The 20,950-nt window shown below is 43.1% G+C and overlaps 1 protein-coding gene across 1 annotated transcript in view; it reads left to right on the forward strand.

The window, feature by feature from the left end:
* Positions 1-20,950, forward strand: part of LOC126335999 (nuclear receptor subfamily 2 group E member 1) — a 178,873-nt gene that overhangs the window by 18,416 nt on the left and 139,507 nt on the right. The window lies entirely within an intron of this gene.

The raw sequence follows: 20,950 nt of genomic DNA on the forward strand, positions 1-20,950 counted from the left end.
ATATCGATAAATAAAAACGTACTTCAGTTGTTAAACAGTAGAAGTTTGTTGAGGGAAGAAACTCCTTCCTGTTAATCACCCTCATTTGTCCGATCCCACAAAGCACTTATTAATCTTGTACTTTATATTGTTTTGAATAATAACTTGGCATATTTATCTAAAGTGTCTGCTGTTAATGTAACCTATAGATCCCTAACATAAGTTCTTATGTTGCGTATTTTCCGTTTGAGACACAGTTTGTCAGGAAGGGCAACGTACATTGTTCGAAATCAGATCGATTGCGACTTGCTGTTTGACCATCGGATGCCGAATAGAATTTGCATCTTTAAATTCGAAGTCCGAGTCAGTTTTGCTACGACCATTTAAGGTGGAAATTAAAGTAAGATGTTTCACAGTCACTCTGCTTATCGAACAATGGATTGTTCATCAGCATAAACCGCCTGATACACTCGCCAATAGGTAAGCAATAGCGACTTCAGTTTTCTTACAGTAATTTACATAATATTCAATAAGATACCCAGTATTTTCTGACGTTTCGATTGTTGTTCTGACTGCAAAACTTTATTTGAAGCACTGCAAATGTTGAACAGATTTATTGAACGTTATCATTTTCACACTTGCTCACTGCTGCTCGACGGAGAATACATTACAATGGGCCAGATCACTGGGGACGACTGGAACCTCACCCCACAGTATTGGTTCCCGTGAACACCTACATACAACACTCCTTGGTGTTTGTTCCCACTCAACACCTAGACACAACACTCCTTGGTGTTGGTTCTTGCAGAACATTTGGACACAATGATGTAGGTTCCTGCACAATGCTGAGACACGGTGTTCCATGGGTACTGATTCCAATGCAACACCGACACACAGTGCTCCTTGGAACTGGTTCATGAGCAACACCCAGATACAACTTTCCTTGGTATTGGTTCCCACACAACATCTCGACACAACACTCAGTGCTATTGGTTCCCACTGAACAACCAAACAAAACGATCCTCGATACTGGTTCCTCCAAAACACCCCAGACAATTGTGTCACGTTTGAAACATCCTGAGTTGAATCACAATAGGCACCTTCCGAGGTGTATCGATTAGTAGATTGTGTGCCAGTATCAGCTCCCTGTTTTTATCCCTGCCCAATCTCTTCTATATAATCGAAGTACGTAAAAATCACATTTTAACGAACAATACTCAAGTATTGGTTGAACGAAGGTTTTATAAGTGAAAACGTGAATAAATTACACATCCTTAGATTCTTGTGTCACTGGTTGGAAATCAAGCTGAACAAAAAGTTAATCACCCCCTCCCCCCAGGGGACATCGTGCTAATACCGTGTAGCACGCCTCTAGCTTTCATAATGGTGCCAGTCTGGCAAGGAACGAACTCCACAAGATTCTTCAAGTGTGCCACATCCAGCTGAAGCCACTCATTGGTGACTGAATCCTGCATAACTACCGAAATTCGGGGATGTTGATTGCTAGTTTCCCCACTGTTCCACATAGTTCCACAAATCTATGGGATTCAGAGCAAGCGACATAGCGGGCCAGTCGTGGTATGATAGTGTGCCTGAACGTCTGTGAAACAAGGAACGTACGTGTACGGCACTGTGAACATATTTGAAGACATAAGTGTTGACATCACATTCATCGTTAAGATGTAGCAGGAGGGACAGCATTTAGTCATCGTGAGTGTTTAAATAAACATACTGGTACCAAGTCGCAGGAAGCAGAACGAGTGGACCCAAATCATAACACAAAAAAACTCCTAACACACGACAGAACCACTTCTTATCAGAAGTGTGAATCAGAGGCCTTACTGGGTCGTTGGTGGACTCGACGCGTTGCAAAACCTCGATTCGTCGGACTTGTATGCAGTTCCTTTCGCAATTTTCGCTCAGAAACTGGTTGAGAGGGACATTTATTCACTGACAGCAGAAATTCCTGCCGGGTTGGAAACGGAATGTCATTGATAAGGCGTGACACACATCTCCGACGCCTGTCGGCTACGATCTTTTTGTGACCTCTGTTCCAAAGCTATGTCACATGTCTGTGAAGCGTTCACCATTCCTTGCAGACACTGGACAGTCGGGGTTGATACATGAACAAATCGGGCAACTTCGTTGGCGTGTTGATCATGAGCATGTCCAAACGTGGCAGCTCCTCTGACAGATCACGTCTCCGATTCAACTGACCAGATTCCATACAACTGACTGACACATAGATATCACTTCACTGACACTCACTGGTGCCAGTTCTATCTACAACACTCCAAATCAACCAATGTGATTTTTTTTAAGGAAGTGACTAATACGAATGCAATACGTTGTGCGTGTAGACTGAAAGACTCAATACTGTTCACGCTGTATCCAAGGGGCACAAAGGCTCCACGCAATACAGCGGAATCAGAGGGGTTGCCTGCGCAGCAGGCGCAAGCGGCGAGATGATGACACAGTTCCGGTCGAGCACACGAAGGCAGCCGTGTTTGCTGCATTCGCATGGACGGAATTACAGCTTCCTCATTATTCTTCCTCACTCTGAGTATGAAGGGGGCTGCATGGCCCGCCGGCAGCAGACCGATCTAAAGAGTCGAGTGAAGTTTGAGAGTCAGCCGGTCGGAGTGGCAGAGCGGTTCTAGACGCTTCAGTTTGGAACCGCGCGACCGCTACGGCCGCAGGTTCGAATCCTGCCTCGGGCATGGATGTGTGTGATGTCCTTGGGTTAGGTAGGTTTAAGTAGTTCTAAGTTCTAGGGGACTGATGACCTCAGATGTTAAGTCCCATAGTGCTCAGAGCCATTTGAGCCAAGTTCGAGAGTCAGCGTCTACTTCCGGATCCAACGTCCTGCCAGGTAGTACAGTGGATCCCAACCTTTCTTAGACCATAACCACCCCAACCTTCTATCTGTTGTCCCCATCCACCACACTATCACCATCTTCAGGATCTAATGAAAGACTTTTCTTGAAACACTTTTATTTTTAAAATGATGAAAGATGAATGAAATTCAGTTGAATGTGTGTTTGTTACAATGAAGACGTAGGCATTCGTGGTGCATCGCAAGTGCTACTCACAACTCTTTCTCAGATAAGAAAGCTAACTATCCACTGAGTGGGTAGGTTACAAAACATACTTCCCCTGCTTTACTCCTCTTCATTGTAACACTTGCTTGACCTTCACACAGCAACCCTATTTAAAATCAAGCAGGTTCAGATGTGTGCACTATACTTACTGTTCGTAAATCACTTGATTGCTGCGCTCCTTACTGCTGAACCGGCAGAAATTGTACGACTTCAGTGTCTAATCACGTTAGTAATAATAACACTGTGTACGACACCATAATGACCTGTATGTAGTTATTGCTGTATCATGCTGTCAAATAATTCATTTATCTCTCGAAGCGAGTAATGAAGCAATTTCAGGACTACTGCAGTTACTATTTACAGCTTGTAGAAGACATTTCCTTGAGATATTTAGCATTTGTTGCATATTTGTCTCACTTTTATCATCAGCGATGTACCGGACAAAGCAGAACATATGTGTGTGGTGTGTGGACTATGTGAGGAAACTGCATTAATTGCTACTAACTGAGAAAAAGTAATTATTAATGACATATGTAATCAGTATTAGAGTATAACAAGATAGTGATAATAGAAATGGTCTTTTGAAAATAATTTAGTTTCGTGATTGAAACAGAATCGAATCGATTAGTTTTTACCCCGCAGAAAATTTCATTTTACCCCTCAGGGAGTAATTACCTCCCAGATTGGGAACCACTGAGCTAGTACTACGGACACCGGTTACCCACCACATTCATTCATAGCTCAGCGAAAGGACTTGTAACTTCTTAAAAGTGTAACTTAACCTGATTAAGACGGCGATTCAAAGCGATTACTCTCTGAAATATAGTGTCTAACGTAGGTGCTCTTCAGAATGAGTGAAGAACCGTATACAGGGTGGTCGGAAATTCCCGTTAAAGACTTCTAGGACTAGTAGAGGGGAGTGAGTACATCGTATTTTGAATAGCAACCCATGTCCGGAAACGTCACCCAACGAGACTACAGAGCGTCAAAGCTATAGGTGCGGGCGTCTGTAAATGTACGTATACACGTGGTGATTCCGTGATCATGTTACAGACTTTCTAGGACGATGGAGAACGATAAACGTATTAATCTGAAATAAGGATCCCTGTACCGGAAACGAACGAGTCGAAAGTCATAAACGAAAACCGTTCTGATACCTCTGACAGTTGAATACGTGTACCGGTTCTCGTGTTGCGAAGAGTGTAGGGTTGGTAACTTTTAGTGGTGGCAGTGTGGACAAAAACAAGTAAAAAAAGTCCAATAAACATGAGCTCTAAAATGCATACCTGAGGAGCTATGACCATTCGTTAATCTTGACTAACGTGAAACACATCTCCTCTACTGAGCAAGTGTTCATAGCTGTTAAGGTACGCACATTTGTTTCTCGTTTTTGTCCACACTACCAACTCTGAAAGTTACCAACCCTACACTCTTCGCAACACGAGAACTGGTACATGTATTCAACTGTCAGAGGTATCAGAACGGTTTTCGTTTATGACTTTCGACTCATTCGTTTCCGGTACAGTTATCCTTACTTCAAATTAATGCATTTATTGTTCTCCATCATCCTAGAAAGTCTGCAACATCATCACGGAATCACCCCGTTTATACGTACATTTACAGACGCCCGCGCCTATAGCTTTGACGCTCTGTAGTCTCGTTGGGTGACGTTTCCGGACATGGGTTGCTATTCAAAATACGATGTACTCACTCCACTCTACAAGCCCTAGAAGTCTGTAACGGGAATTTCCGACCACCCTGTATACTTCATTCAATAATAAACGCGAGGGTTCAGTCAGAGCTGATATAATAATTTATGTGTCTTCTATTACAGCAATTGAATTACCCAACTGGAAAGAGTGAGAGCACGAAACGCATCTGTAGCGACCGAAACCAGAATGATCGCATAAAATACACTATACATATTCTGCAGAACTTCATCTTTATAACTTCGATCAAACTTAGCCAAAACACAGCGTAAATGTTGTTGTTGTGTCCAGTCTCAATTGGCATTCACTTGTTCTCCGCTGAGTTTGGCGTCAAGTTAGAAATTTTGTTTGTCTTCTCCCATCAGCCTTCTCTAATTCTGCCTCTCTCTCTCTCACTTCCTCCCTCCCTCTCCCCGTTCCCTTCTCCCTCTCCCTCTCGCTCTCCCTCTCCCTCTCCCTCCATCCCTCCTCTCTCTCTCCCTCTCTCTCTCTCTCTCTCCCTCTCCCTCCCCCCTCCCTCCATACATCACCCCCTCACTCTCTCTCTCTCTCTTCCTCCCTCCCTCCCTCCATCTCCTCTCTCTCGCTCTCTCCCTCTCTCTCTTTCTCTCTCTCTCTCTCTCTCTCTCTCTCTCTCTCTCTCTCTCTCTCTCTCTCTCTCCCTCCATTTCCTCTCTCTCTCTCTCTCTCTCTCTCTCTCTCTCTCTCTCTCTGTGTGTGTGTGTGTGTGTGTGTAGACTAGCACTGGCCAAAAGGGCATTCCTGGCCAAGAGAAATCTACTAGTATCAAACATAGGCCTTCATTTGTGGAAGAAATTTCTGAGAATGTACGTTTGGAGCACAGCATTGTGTGGTAGTGAAACATGGACTGAGGGACAACCGGTGCACAAGACAATCGAAGCATTTGAGATGTTGTTCTACAGACGAATATTGAAAATTAGGTTGACTGATAAGGCAAGGAATGAGGAAGTTCTGCACAGAATCAGACAGGAAAGGAATAAGTGGAAAATACTGACAAGGAGAAAGGACAGGATGATAGGACATCTCTTAAGATACCAGGGAATGACTTCCATAATAGTACAGAGAGCTGTTGAGGGCAAAAACTTTAGAGGGAAAGTGGGATAAGATTGGAATACAGCCGTAAATAACTGAGAACGTAGGTTGCAAGCACTGCTCTGAGACGAAGAGGTTGGCACAGTAGAGGAATTCGCGGCGGGCCGCATCAAACCAGTCAGAAGACTGATGACTCAAAAAAATAGAATTTTTAGAGCTACATATAAGAAAATTGATGGAGGTGAAATAAGGCCTGTCTGGTTCATTGACACATCATCGCCCAGCCCAAACCGCTGGGAATAGAAACTTGAGGTCTGGAGAGGGTGTTGATCTTATACTGAGGCATCGTTTAGTAAGGGATTGTTCGAAACTTCACTCCTAAGGGGGTGAAGTAGGGGATCAGAGAATTTTCGAAAATGTGATGTTATTAAGGCAGTTTTGAATCACGTAAACTGGTATTTGGTTTAATTCTTCATGCTTTCCCGGCGATCTGTTGACATCTTGGATATTCGGGAATCCAGCCAGATGTTCGCGTCGTTCTCGCACGATATTTCAACAGCGTGCCTCGCTGTCTTCTTCAGGTGCTACCTGAGACTGGTCCTTGGGTCGATCGAGTCCAGTATTTATGCCTCGGAGGAGCTGGGCGTTCCCTAATCGGTCCGCGCCGAGTCGAGTGTTCCATCTGTGGTCCGCGCCCGCCAGACTCGGCTTCAACGGACCCCTCCAGCCGCGGATGTTCCGACTGCCGTCGGCGCCGGTTTTGGCCGTTCTCAACGGTTGTGGTTGTCATTTGAGGTGTATCAGACCCGATCTGAGATGTTAGGTACTCTATCTCATGACTGTTACTACGGTTTCCACTTCTGTTGCGTGCTGGGCGCTCCCTAACCGGTCCGCGCCGCGTCGTGTGTTCCATCTGAGGTCCGCGCCCGCCAGACGCGGCTACATTGTCCCTCTCTGGTGGCCGGTGTTCCCTCCGCCGTCCGCGCCCGGCCTGGCCGTCTTCTGAAGTCGAGTTCATGACCTGGGGTGTGTCAGATCTGGTCTCTAATGTCCAACACCTTGTCTCACGGCTGTTCCCTCGGTCTCCACTTATATTTCTTGCTGAATCCTGGAGTGTCCTGCGTTGAGTTTTCACAAGCTCAAGCGCAGGATTCCAGGCAGTGCTGATTTGGTATCCCGAGTCACGGTTCATTAGATTGTCTGTGACCTTAATCTCAATTGCTTCTTTAATGACACTGTCCCAATATCTTGAGGTCTGTGTCACAATCTTGGTGTCATTGTAATCCATTGAATGACCAAGTTCCAGACAATGCTCTGCTATGGCTGATTTAGTTGCCTGCCTGAGTCTGGTATGTCTCTGGTGTTCTTTACACCTGATGTCCACAGTTCTGGTGGTCTGGCCAATGTATGACATCCCACACTGGCATGGTATGTTGTAAATCCCTGGCTTGCGTAGCCCCAGGTCATCTTTTACAGTCCCCAGCATAGCCCCAATTTTTGTGGGTGGGCAAAATATGCTCGTCCAACTATACCTGCCAGAATCGTTCTTTGGTCAGAAGAACGCTCGGAAAAGACAATGCTTCTACGACCTTAAATCTGTACAGACAATACAATCAACGCGAGCGAAGCAGCGGACGGTAAGCTAATATAATATAAACGTGAACAACCCTCTGAAGATAAGCGTGTCGGTTACAAACCTGTAACGGCGCTGTTTGTGTAAATAAATGGCATTCTTAACAGGGTCGCTGTTTTCTTCTTTGCAAGAATCGACTTGTAGAAACTATCTTACCATCTCTTAGAACCAATCAGCTTCCTGGTCTGCGACTAAGAAGGCTCTTAATAATGTACTATTTTCCAGTTTGTCTCTCTTTTTTTTGCTTTGATGTGGTGAGCAGCATTATTCTGTGGTATCAGAATACTTTCTCAGACTTTGAATACAAATCAGTTATGTGCAAACATAGATTGATTGTTTTTCCCTTTCTCCTGAGAAGGGTCAGATTTGGCACTTACACTGATCAGCCAGAACGTTGTGACTAACGACCTCTTATCAATATAAACCGGTGCAGGCGACAGCAGCGTCACGTGGCGAGGAATGACCGCGAGTCAGACACACGCACGGTGCATGTGGTGTCATTGTGCATGTTGTCCGTGTGTAGAATGGGGATAGGGCGCGATATATCTCAGTTTGACCGAGGGCAGATTCTGATGGCCCACAGGTTCGGTACGAGCGTTTCGTTGGCCCGGAGGTTCGGTACGATCGTCTCGGAAACTGCATGATTTTTCGAGTGTTCGAGGAGTGCTGTGGTGAGTGTCTTCAACACGTGACGCAACCTTAGGCGAAACTACGTCCTGATGTCGTGGGGTTGGACGGCCACCCCTTATTACGTCAGACGTCGTAAGCTGGTCAGACTGGTAAAACAGGATAGGCAGCGAACTGTGGCGAAATTAACATCGGACTTTAATGCTGGGCAGAGTACACGTGTGTCTAAATACACGGCGCACCGAACGCACCTAACGATGCGCCTCCGTAACTGACGACTCATGCAAATACCAATGTTAACACCGCGGAATCGCCATCTACGAGTGAAGTTGGCATGTGACTTTGGCACTGGACGTTGGCGGAGTGGCAGAACGTTGAATGATCATCGAATCTCGATACCATCTTCATCACGTCGATGGAAGTGCGCAAATCTTTCGTCTTCCAGAGGAACAGCTCCTAGACAACTGTATAGCGGGACTGAGACAAGCTGATGGTGGCTCCACTATACTCTGGGGAACATTCATGTGAGTCCAGTGGAGCTCGTGCAAGACACTAAGACGGCCAAGAAGCATCGTACACTGGTTGCAGACCACGTAGACCCCTTCATGACGATCATGTTTCCCGACGGCAGTAGTATTTTTAAACACGATATTGCACCACGCCACAAAGCCAGAAGTGTGATGGAATGTTTCGAGGTACACAGTGGCGAGTTCCAATTGATTAGGGGATTAGGGAATTAGGTGACTTATAGGTGCAGCAGATGTGGTGCAAGCTCCCTTCAGCGACCTACCAAGGCCTCATTGCTTCCATGCCACGATGCGTTGCCGCTGTTATCCGTGCCGAAGGTGGACATGCCGCCTATTAGGCAGGTGATCATAATGTTCTGGCTCATCAATGTACAATATTTTGAATTCCCACTCTTCATTTGCAGACGACAGAATGGATATTAGAGGTCTGAAAACCGGGGATTTCGCTCCATCTTATTCCCTCGTACGCACCGCGTTCGGACACGTCTTGTTCACGTATGAATGCGAGAGCAGTCAGGTTGTGGTCGGACGCTGCATTGAGGGGTTCTGTGTGTGCAGGCTGGTGTCGCTTCCGCTACAATCCCACCGGCTTATGCGACTACATCCATATTAGTTTAGTTATGCTTCACACGTATATTCCTGTGCGGAAGCATCTGATGCTTTAGACAACAAATAAAATTTGGAAACAGCTGAAAGTCTCGCAGACCATGTTAGTTGTTCCGTAAAACTGCCATGCCAGTTTACTGTCGCATGCGATTGTAGCCAACATAAATTCAATGTCAACCATCGTAAAACGTTTGCAGGTATGCATTCTCTACTTTTTCGTACACTTTCTGCTAGATTCTGGATTTAAGAGTCATCTTCTCTCTAGTATGTCGTGTTAAGTATAACTTTTAACTTTTAGAATATTTTTAGCGTTACAGCTATATTTTTGGTTGTTTCGTATTTTTACTAAAGTAAAAATAAAGAAATCAGGGCCGCTATCATTTCAAAAACGGTTTTGTACTTTCACCTACATTTCACTCGCAGCAATGTATAGTTTAAAATGTGTCGAACGCGAAGCTACATGGTATCAGCTTTTTCAATGCATGATTTGTAAATCCAGTGCACGTGCTTGACAAAGAGTGTCATTTCACAATAACTTACTAATTATCAAAAGTTAAACGATTTATAAAAAAAGTTAAGATTTCATTCTACGGTGTGTGGAAAAATCGGGTTTTTTAACTGTGAGCTTCCTTCAACATCGTTATGGCACAAGATAATCACACGAAATGAATATTATCAGTTTTCTTCTTCACAGGCAAAGTAAAGCTTTTGATAAAAAAATAACTTCACGATGCGTGCTGTAGTCATATTTCTTTTAGTATTTTTGTAGCGTCAGAATCGGAGACATGGGTTTTCCGCCTTTATCAGAGTGGACAGTCGGGCGCTTCGAGCATCTAATGGCTCTAAGCACTATGGGACTTAACATCTGTCATCAGTCCCCTAGAACTTAGAACTACTAACCTAACTAACCTAAGGACAGCACACAACACCCAGTCATCACGAGGCAGAAAAAATCCCTGACTCCGTCGGGAATCGAACCCGGGAACCCCGGTGCGAGAAGTGAGAACGCTACCGCACGACCACGAGCTGCGGACATCGAGCATCTCCTATTCGAACGAGAGTGAAGAGGAAAATCGAACACAGTTGCTTCTTGGGTGCAAACAGACCGACTCCGTACGTGCAAGTTAGGCCTTTACGAAAATCTTTAAAAAGTTTATGCAAGGAATCCATCATGCGAAACATCCATTTTTCCACACACTGTTTCTTTAAACGCTCATTGTGAAGAAACTACTAGCAATTTCTGAGCTATAAAAATTTATTCAGTCACGATCGCTTAGATATATTTAAATTAATCACATTACCTGTTTCGGCTTGGCTGCCGTCCTCACATGTGCTTCATCCAATTAATAAAGCTTAGTACAGATGTACAAACAAATATAGTTAAGGCCTGTAAACAACATGAAGTCATTTAACATATTTCTTTAAGCAGGTTCAAATGGATGTTCAGAACGATTCTACTGCTTACATTTTGCGCAAGAACCATGAAGATAAGATTATACAGATTAGGGCTCGTACGGTGGCATATCGACAGTCGTTTTCCCCTTGCTCTATTTGTGAGTGGAACACAAAAGGAAATGACTAGTAATGGTATAGAGTACCCTTCGCCACGCACCATATAGTGGCTTGCGAAGTGTGTATATAGAAGTAGATGTACCTGCAAAATTATATCATTGTTCGACACGCGCTTTAGGAGATCGATATCATAAATTATGAGATGGCAGCCACATTTGTTCGTGCTAGTTCCTGATTCTTTTGAGAAAGCGCCTGAATGAAGTGCAATATGAATGCATGGTAGCAACTCTGAGGATCTCCTGGTAGTGTTGATAGACAAATGGCTGTTGTAGGACAGAATGCCCCATATACGAATAAGTAACTTTTTCCGGACATATGTTTGTAGGAGCTTTTCTCCTAGTTTGAGGTGCGAGACAACCTAGTTTTTCTTAAAACGGAGCTCTGACGTTAAATTACGATAGTAGGCGTCCTGCTTATGTGGGCCCACGTGATAGCGACGGTAAGTTTCACGTCGATCATTAATCCGCGTCAAATGTTACTCCAGTCAGAAAGACAGGTGTGAAGTGTCTCCCCCATGCATTGTCACTCGAGCGAGCGGCCATCAAGAGTCCGTGAAGTAGGGGCGGTGCCATGCGTCTTTTTCCAAACCTCTCAAGTCGTTCGCCAATAGATCCGTGACGGGGGTGGAGCCAATGTCTGCACGGACGACTCACGATGCTCGGACACACGCATGCGCAAGATTACCGCACGCCTGAAAGACGCAGGAACTGACAGCCGCGAAGAAGTGACCTGAGCACGTAAGAAACGGCACTGCGGGTCGATTGACGGCCAGCAAAGGGAAAACGATTGACCCGGCAGTCGCCGTAAGCTACGACTGGGTGCTTCCAGTCTTGGAACGGCGCGGAAGGCAGCTCCACTTCGCGTGCGCTTACGTCTCCCTGGACACTACACTCTTTGTAATGGGTAAGCAGGGTCCTGAAGACCATAGTAACGTTGAACGTGTACAGACGTCAGGAAACCGTATTCGGTTACGCTATTAAACACACCCCAGTATCATCACCAAGTGTTTCTTAACCAGCCGTGACTAACATTTCACATATTTCTATACTTCATGTGATTGATAAGTCACGACTGCTCAAGAAACACTTGGAGTCACATTCTTCATTTTAGAACCAGGCTAGTCCATTGCATTTTAAGAATCTATGGCGAACACACATTTTCACTGCAACTCAAATACGTCCAGCTCCGGCTGTAGGGATGGCTGATATCGCTGAAACAACCGGTTTTCGGCTGCATCATTTTTTTCCACGCCTGTTTTACCTGACTGTTAAAACGATTCAAAATAACCGGTTACTAAAATAACCAATTTTCCGAATTTGATTCCTATTATTTCCTATATTAAACAAAGATTGAAAAATTTTGACTCAGTTTCAAGATACATGAAATCATAAAATTAAATTAAACAGACAAATAAAACTTAGTTCGTCCACCATTCGTTGCTTTTCTCTAAAAGTAATAACTGGTTGAATACTACAAAAAAAATGACCCACTGTATCAAGATACACAAGAAAGCTTAATCCATCCACCGTTCTTTACTTTTTTCCAAAAGTGATAAGTGGTTGAATACTACAAAAAATCACCAGTATTCTTCTATTGACTCTAATTTTTTGAAACTCTTCTCAAAAATCATGTTGTATTTGGGTTTCATACCACTTTCTGGGCATTAAAATTAGTCAGCGCTAAAGGATGAAAACTGAGGTTGAAGAAATATTTTCGTCGTAATTTGTCCGTTTTCAAGGGCTACAAACAGATAAACTCATATTATTTAGACACAGGAAGCAGATCAGCTACTTTCTGTATTTATTGTATACTACGAATTAATTGTTAAGTTTTTAATTTATTACTGTTACCACTGTTTCCTTCCTCTTCTTTGATTTCATAGAGATGATAGACAATTTTTTTATATCTTTAAAAGCAAAAGGAGCCTTATACTTCATTGCTACGTCACTTCACAAAAATATTTCTAGACTAGATTGTTGCCATTCTGCAATATAACGGGAGTCTGAGGACGACAGTGATCAACTACCTGATAGGCCAAAATGCGGGCGAATCATGCACACTGCATATAAAAGCGTATCTTAAGTCGCGACTCACACCAACAGTGACGTTATTATCCGTGCAATGCTGTACCAATTCTTATGCAGTGTGTCTGTTGCTCGTTCCTGTCGGCATTGTTATTAAAATAGCACTGATCGCTTTTCCCATTTTCTATAATAACTCAGTATTTCAAAACAATGCAAATTTAATAAAGAAAATATATTCTTTTTTAAAAAAGTTTTATTTTAAAATGAAAAAAATTAGCACTGCTGCTGTTGATGATGGATATTTCGATCTTCTGGTTTGGTTGTTAGTAAACAATCAAAAAACCACTTGTTGTAACCGAGACCAAACCAATACCGAAAAATGTTGGTTATTCAAAACTGAAACACCAGTATCGGTTTTAACCTTTCGGTATTTTCTATCCTTAGTTACGGGTTATACTCAGTGTTTCTCAACCGCCGTATCGCTCCCACTGATTATCGCGAATACATATCACGTGAGTCTCGAAGTTTATAATGTCTTCCCATCTTCCGCTGATAAAATATATAAAACAAAAAAAATTGTCAGCGAATCGTTTCTTGGAGCAGCCCAATTACCGAGAAATAGGCCATCATTATACGTGATCTTGAGCGTAATAATAAAAAAATGTAAGTATTGTATGTCCTCAATGTCTTTACCTTTTTGTACCTAGGAAAACATATCACATGTACGGTTGCCGCGAAAGATTGAAACATACTTTGGTGTGCGCCGAAGGAAAAACAGGCTGAGGAAAGCGGTACTATACACTTGCCTACACAGCCGAAGTTTCAGACCGACTGATCCGTCTCTATTGACTTCGTTGTCGACGGGACGTTAAACTCTAATCTTACTTCCTTTCTTCAGATCGATTGAAGAGAAACATTTCGTCATCATATTCTGCATGTTTAGGCCAACGGCCTTGCCGCAGTGCTAACACTAGTTCCCTTCCGAATAAGCGCTGCCGAGTTCTGCTAGCTGCTGGATGGGTGACCATTCGGTCTGCCGAGTGCTGTTGGCAAACGAAGTGCACTCAGCCCTTGTGAGCAAACTGAGGAGTTACTCGATTGAGAAGTAGCATCTCCAGTCTCGGAAATTGATATACAGCCGGGAGACCAGTGTGCTGACCACATGCCCCTCAGTAGCCGCATCCAGTGATGCCTGGAGGATGACACGGCAGCCAGTCGGTAGCGTTGGGCCTTCATGGGCTGTTCGGGCGGAGTTTAGTTTTTGTACTGAGAGTTTGGTTTTTAGAAAAAAGTTCCCGTATTCTTGCAAGAGGTATTATTCTTCGAAACTACAAAAAAATATCCCATAAACATACGCCCAAAAACAATACTCGTGCATCTATCTGTATCTACATCTGTACTCTGCAAACTACTATGCAGTGCATGGCAGCGTGTTCTTTCTACTGAATCAGTTATCAGGACTTCTTCCCGTTCCATTCATGTATGGAGTACAGTAAGAATGTCAAATTGCCTCTGCGAACTGTTAATTAATCTAATCTCGTCCGCACGATCCTTACAGGAACGATATTTTGGAGGTTGTAGTACTTTCCTAGATTCGTTTAAAGCCGCTTCTTCAAACTTTGTTAGTAGGCTTTCTCGGAATACTTTGCCTCTGTGTTCAAGTGTCTGCCAGTTTTCTTTCTTCTCCGTGACACTGTCCCACGGGTTTGACAAATCTGTAACATTTTGCGCTGCCCTCCTCTCTATACGTTTAGTATCCCTTGTTAGTGCTGTTGGCCCGCATATCGTGGTCGTGCGGTAGCGTTCTCGCTTCCCATCGCCCGGGTTCCCGGGTTCGATTCCCGGCGGGGTCAGGGATTTTCTCTGCCTCGTGATGGCTGGGTGTTGTGTGTTGTCCTTGGGTTAGTTAGGTTTAAGTAGTTCTAAGTTCTAGGGGACTGATGACCATAGATGTTAAGTCCAATAGTGCTCAGAGCCGTTTTTTGTTAGTGCTGTTTGGTACAGGTGTCACACACTTGAGCAACATTCTAGAAAGGGTCGTATGAAAAATCTATAGGCAATCTCGTTTGTAGACTGATTTCATTTCCCCAGTATTCTACCAACTAACCGAAGTCTGCCGTCCGCTTTACCTATGTTCCATTTCATATCCTCACAGATTGTTACACGCAGGCATTTTGATAAGTTTATCGATTACACTTGTGACCTCTTTACACTTTAGTCATTGGATAAGTGCACAATTTTACCATTTCCAAATATTTAAAGAAAGTCGCCAATTTTCGCATCACTTTCAAATCTCATCAAGATCCTACTGAATATTTGCACAGGTTTTCTCAGACAGTACCTCATTATAGGTAAATGATTCATCTGGGAAACGTATGAAGTTCTATTAATGTTGCCTGCAAGGTCATTAATACAAAATGAACGGATAAGACCCAACATACTTTTCTGGGGCGCACTCGAAGTTACTTCTTTATCTACATGTTTACTCTGCACTTCGCAATTAAATGCCTGGCAGAAGGCTCATCGAATCACCTTCAAAATATTTATCCATTGTGTCACACTCGAACAGCAAGTGGGGAAAACGAACACTTAAATCTTTCCGGGCGAACTCTGATTTCTTTCATTTTATTATGATTATCATTTCTCCCTATATCGGTGGGGTTTCTTTTAGCACTCATGTGGATGACTTCATACTTTTCATTAGAATCAATTGCAAATTGGTATCTTGTCTAAATCATTTTGCAATTAGTTTTGATCATCTGATGACTTTACAAGAATGCAAATGACAGCATCATCTGCAAACATTCTAAGAGAGCTGATGAGATTGTCTCCTGAATCGTTTGTCTAGATCGGTACAGCAGAGGGCCTATAACACTTCCTTGGTGGGGGGTGGGGGGGGGGGGGATGCCTGAGTTTATTTCTATTTTACTTGATGACTTCCCGTCAGTTACCACGAACTGTGACCTTTCTGACAGGAAATCTCTAATCCAGTCGCACAACTGAGACGATGCTCCGTAGAAATGAAATTTGATTAGAAGTCCCTTTTAGTGAATCGTGTCAAAAGCCTTCTGGAAATCTAAAATATGGAACCGAATTGACACAGCACTCATTACCTTGTGTTTCACAAGAACGATATTTTCTGAGTCCGTGTTTGCTATTTGTGAATAAATTATTTTCTTCGAGATAACTCACAATGTTTGAACACAATGTATATTCCAAAATCCATCATCTGTCGATGACTTTTCATTCAATGAAATATGGTGTGTCCTTCTCACCAGGAAATCCTCAATCCAAGTTACAAATATCACTTGAAACCCCATACGATCGTACTTTTGATAATAAGCGTAAGTGTGATACTGAGTCAAATGGTTTTCGGAAATCGAGAAATAATGTATCTACCCGACTCCCTTGATCCGTGGCTTTTAGTACGTCATGTGAGAAAAGTGCGAGCTGGGTTTCACATGATCGATGTTTTTGCGAAATCCATACTGGTTGGCATGGAGGATATCGTTCTATTGGAGATACCCAGTTACGTTTGAGCTCAGAATAGGTTCTAAGATTCTACAGAAAATGGATTTGAAGGCAGGTGAACGGTGGTTTTGTGGGTCATCCTGCTACACCGTAGCGGTCGCGCGATTCCAGACTGTAGCGCCTTGAACCGCTCGGCCACTCTGGCCGGCGAAAATGCAGCAGTCTCAGTCTACAAGATTAGTGAGTACAACAGAAGTAATCAACCCATACAAATACATGGAAGTGGCAATGCATGCGGATGTGAAACAGAACGATTAAATAGGTTCAGTTGCGAGTTATGTATATACAACTTGCAGTTTATTAAATTGGTATTTTCTGTAAAAGAAAAATGTTGCTAAGAAAACGATAGCACGCATGTCCTAAAGACTGCTTAAGATGTGGGCGCATTGGCACGAAATTTGACACAGATATCCTGATCGTGTAACCCAGGACTGACCAACATACGTGCTCTTAGAGTGCAGTCGTGTCTGCTCAGCACTTCTACTTCCCCCATCACTACGCTATTCCGAGCAGGTTTGCGGGTGAGACGGCCATATGCCAAAGGCTGCAGACCGGGAAACTTATAAAGACATGTTTACAACACAGTGTAACTATTACTAAGTGACAAATGTTGTGGCATACTTTCATATGCACGTGAATAGAACTGTAAAAAGCTTTTCATACAGACATTCAACACAAAGTTGTGACGTTTTATACATTTTTCGTTTAGAATAAGTAACATACTAGTGTCTAGAACTACGTTTCTCAATGCATCAAACACACGGAGTTACGCTGGCTAAAATCTGTTAAATCAAAACGTTGGTGGGAATTATTTCATATCAGAAAAAGCCGTTCACACGCTTGTGTTGAACCAAACATTGAAGTAAATGCAGTAGCTTGTATGTGCTGTCGGGGATATTACTCTTACAGTTACATTTAATGAAAATCTTGTAAATTCCTGGATTGGACAAACAAGTCGCTCATCTGGGTGCTATCCTGTACTTCTGTCAGCCCAAATTGGAAGTAATGAGGTACAGTGGCAGCCGAAAACGAGAGCACTCTCACGAATAAATCTAAATTCGTTTTGAACGGTGCAATGGCTTCGAATCTCTTAGAGAATTCGTAATGAAACCTGTCAGTTTGTGAAACGCACTGTCATGTCAGCTCCACATATGACCGCCTTGAGTTTCTGAAAATGTTGCATGTCATGAACTTGAAGCTGATTTTTCTATTGGATAACTTTAATAGCATCAGTCTTGTCTGTGTATTTGTTAGCAAATGATTCTCCCTTTGCATTAAGCCATTTACTGAATTCAAATAAATGGCGATGTCGTCCGTACAAGAATTTGTCGCTACTACACTAACCGTACTTTTCCCTAAAGGCCACTTTCATTTCAGCAAGCAAGCACTGTCGTTTGCAATTAGACAAGTTCATCATATCATCTTTGCGGCTGGTGTTGTAATGACGTTCCAGTAAGTGTTCGAGCAATTCTTAATATTATGATGGCATGTTAAACATTTATCATGGTCCCATTAAATTACAGGAAAAGTAAGGCACTTCCATTCAGCATTAGACGATGTGGCTTCTCCACTTTTCCGTTGGACAAATACTAGGTCTGTTTAGAAAATTCCGTAACTTTGTTCACAAAATTTTTCTACGTTTACCTTTTGCTTATTGTGCATGATCTCCTTCGAAAGACTCTCCTCCACAACTGATACACCTCGCCAAGCGCCATCTGTGAATTTTCTTTTATCTCGTCTATCGTTGTAAATCTTCGTCCTTTTAACTGGATTTTTCGACTTTGGAAATAAAAAATGTCCGCAGGGGTCAGGTCTGGAGAGTACAGAGGATGAGGCGGCACAGTGGTTTCGTTTTTTGTGCAATAATCACACACCAACAGGGATGAATGTGCGGGTGCGCTATCGTGATTAATTGTCTCGCCACATTTCTTGCCGCTCTCACATATTCTCGCAGGCGTCACAACGCGTCTCAGTAGTATCATCGATTAAAATTTTGACCCTGTGGAACGAATTTATGATGAAATAATCGTTCAAAGTAAAGAAAACTAGCAGCATGGCTTTGACATGACCCGAGGAGTTGTTTGAACCTTTCCCGACCCATTTTGAAGATTGAACCTTGCTCTCAACATCATAACCGTTGACCCACGTCTCGTCACCAGTTATGATCCTCTTAAGGAACACCTCGTTCTCACTTGCGCGATCCAAAAGCTCCTCACAGATTGCGAGGCAAAGGTCTTTCTGGTCTTGACTCACGAGCCGTAGAACGAACTCGGCGGCAACACGATGCATTCCAAGATGCTGTGACAGGATTCCATAACATATCCAACTGAAATGTTACATTCTTCTACAATCTCTCGGACAGTCAATCTTTGATTGGCACACATAATTTTGTTGACGTTCCTAACATGTGCGTCGTCGGTAGAAGTGAAAGTGTGTCGTGGTCGAGGATCATCTTTAAATTCCGTTCAGCCTGTAACTCTGCCATCTCGAAATTCGCAAACTGTGCGACACAACGTTCTACTCAATACAGCACTGAACAATAACTAACACACATACAACAATGAAACTTGTGACAGTTACACATTAAACAAAGGCGTGTGCAGGGATGCAAACCGCATTACTCTCCAAAACACCATTGGCGCGAAATTGCTAATGTTCCGGAATTTTTTTGAACAGACCTCGTACGTAGATGCCGTAGTATTTCTAATGCAGAACATAAATCTGATTTAAAGGGAATATTACCGTCAACAAACCACATGGCGTCTGCTTTACCCTAGCGGCGTCCGGCTGCATGCTTCGTTTGTCTGTTCCTCCTCATGCCTCGGTACCACCCGCCGCTGCACTCGCACCGGTAGGCAGGAGTGCGGCTGGAGCAATGGCACTCACAGAGAGCTGATTGGTCAGGCCTGTTGTAATCTATAAAACAGAGCCTTCTAAGATGTTTTCCGTGAGGAGTCTTGTAACAGTCTACACTCCTCTAAGCATACAACTCCCTAAAGGACAGACGCAGGGCCAAATGCATTCTTGACTTAAACGTATATATGTCCGGAAATTTCACAGCTGAAACAGCAAAACTTGAGTATACTAAGTACAACATAGTGCTTGATATTCTGTGCAATTTTTGTTTAAAAATGCGCGTTAACGTACCTTTCATAAGCATTTGAATTTTTAATTACCATTGTTTCTATAATGTACCTTTTCTCGAAACCTAATCACGCAATAAAATTGGAATTTCACTCTTTACGTCTGTATAAGAGGCGAATGAAACGTCAGGAACAGATTTTTGTTCAAGGTCATAGTTGCTCTGAAATTAATTTTTCGGTTTTGTTTTAGCTGGGACTGCTCTATTTTTCTCAAATTATGAATTAGAACTTTTCTCAGAGAAAAGATAATGGAAGAGTGCTGGACAGGATTATTCAGTAACGCAATTCGTAAGAACTATACCAAATTTCAGGATGTTAGCTTTTATAGTTCCTGAGAAAAAGTACAATATAGATCAAAAAGGCAGTTTACGGCAGTTCGCAATTAAAGTTTTTAATTCAGTTTTCGACAATATTACTATACCTCTAGCGACTAATGCTGTCTATATCCATAATCTTTATTCTCTTCTCCTGCCTCCTTTACTCAGCCAACTTTTGCATTTTTTTTTCTTCTGCTGGCTGAGCTTTGTCCAGTCGCGCTTCATCGATGCTTTGAGCATCTTCTGTGTGAACGCACCAGGATGGAAGCCTAGTCTCAGCAGGCACTTAATTCTACTTCCATTTTCCCTATTGAACACTAGACAGGCACCAGATGCAGCTATCTTCTGAACAACTGAGGACACAAATACTGTGTTTTGGACCATGCATCCATAAAAGGTGACTGAGCTCTCACTTTTATTCTGTGTTTTCCCAGGCACACATTTTTTTCAGGGTTGGCTAGGTACCTGAAAGTTGGAATATTTCGAACATATTTTTCTTTGAAACTTCCTGGCAGATTAAAACTGTGTGCTGGACCGAGACTCGAACTCGGGACCTTTCTTTCAGGAGTGCTAGTTCTGCAAAGTTCGCAGGAGAGCTTCTGTAAAGTTTGGAAGGTAGGAGACGAGGTGCTGGCAGAAGTAAAGATGTTTGGACGGGGCGTGAGTCGTGGTTGGGTAGCTCAGATGGTAGAGCACTTGCCTGCGAAAGGCAAAGGTCCTGAGTGCGAGTCTCGGTCCAGCAAACAGTTTTAATCTGCCAGGAAGTTACATGTCAGCGCACACTCCGCTGCAAACTGAAAATCTCATATTTTTCTTTGAATATGTGTGTACCGTTACGATCCATTTCGAGCAAAACAGGTTGATATACGCAAAGCTAGAAACTGAAATAAGTTTGTAGCACGTACTATTAAAAATACCACGTTGTAAACAAAGGAACAAGCAAAGCTAATCTTTCTCACAGCCTTCTGAACTCATCTGCAGTTCCTTTCGATTGCATGAAAAATTGACTAACACAAAATTTCAGGCGTAGAGAAGGTGTGGATCACAGCATTAAAAGAGGGGGCGTGCCAGGAGCACACGCCCAAACAAACATTTGGAAAACATGTTTCTAGCCAGAATTCGATTACG

The sequence above is a fragment of the Schistocerca gregaria genome, chromosome 2 (genome assembly GCF_023897955.1).
Source record: "Schistocerca gregaria isolate iqSchGreg1 chromosome 2, iqSchGreg1.2, whole genome shotgun sequence".
Lineage (NCBI taxonomy): Eukaryota > Metazoa > Arthropoda > Insecta > Orthoptera > Acrididae > Schistocerca > Schistocerca gregaria.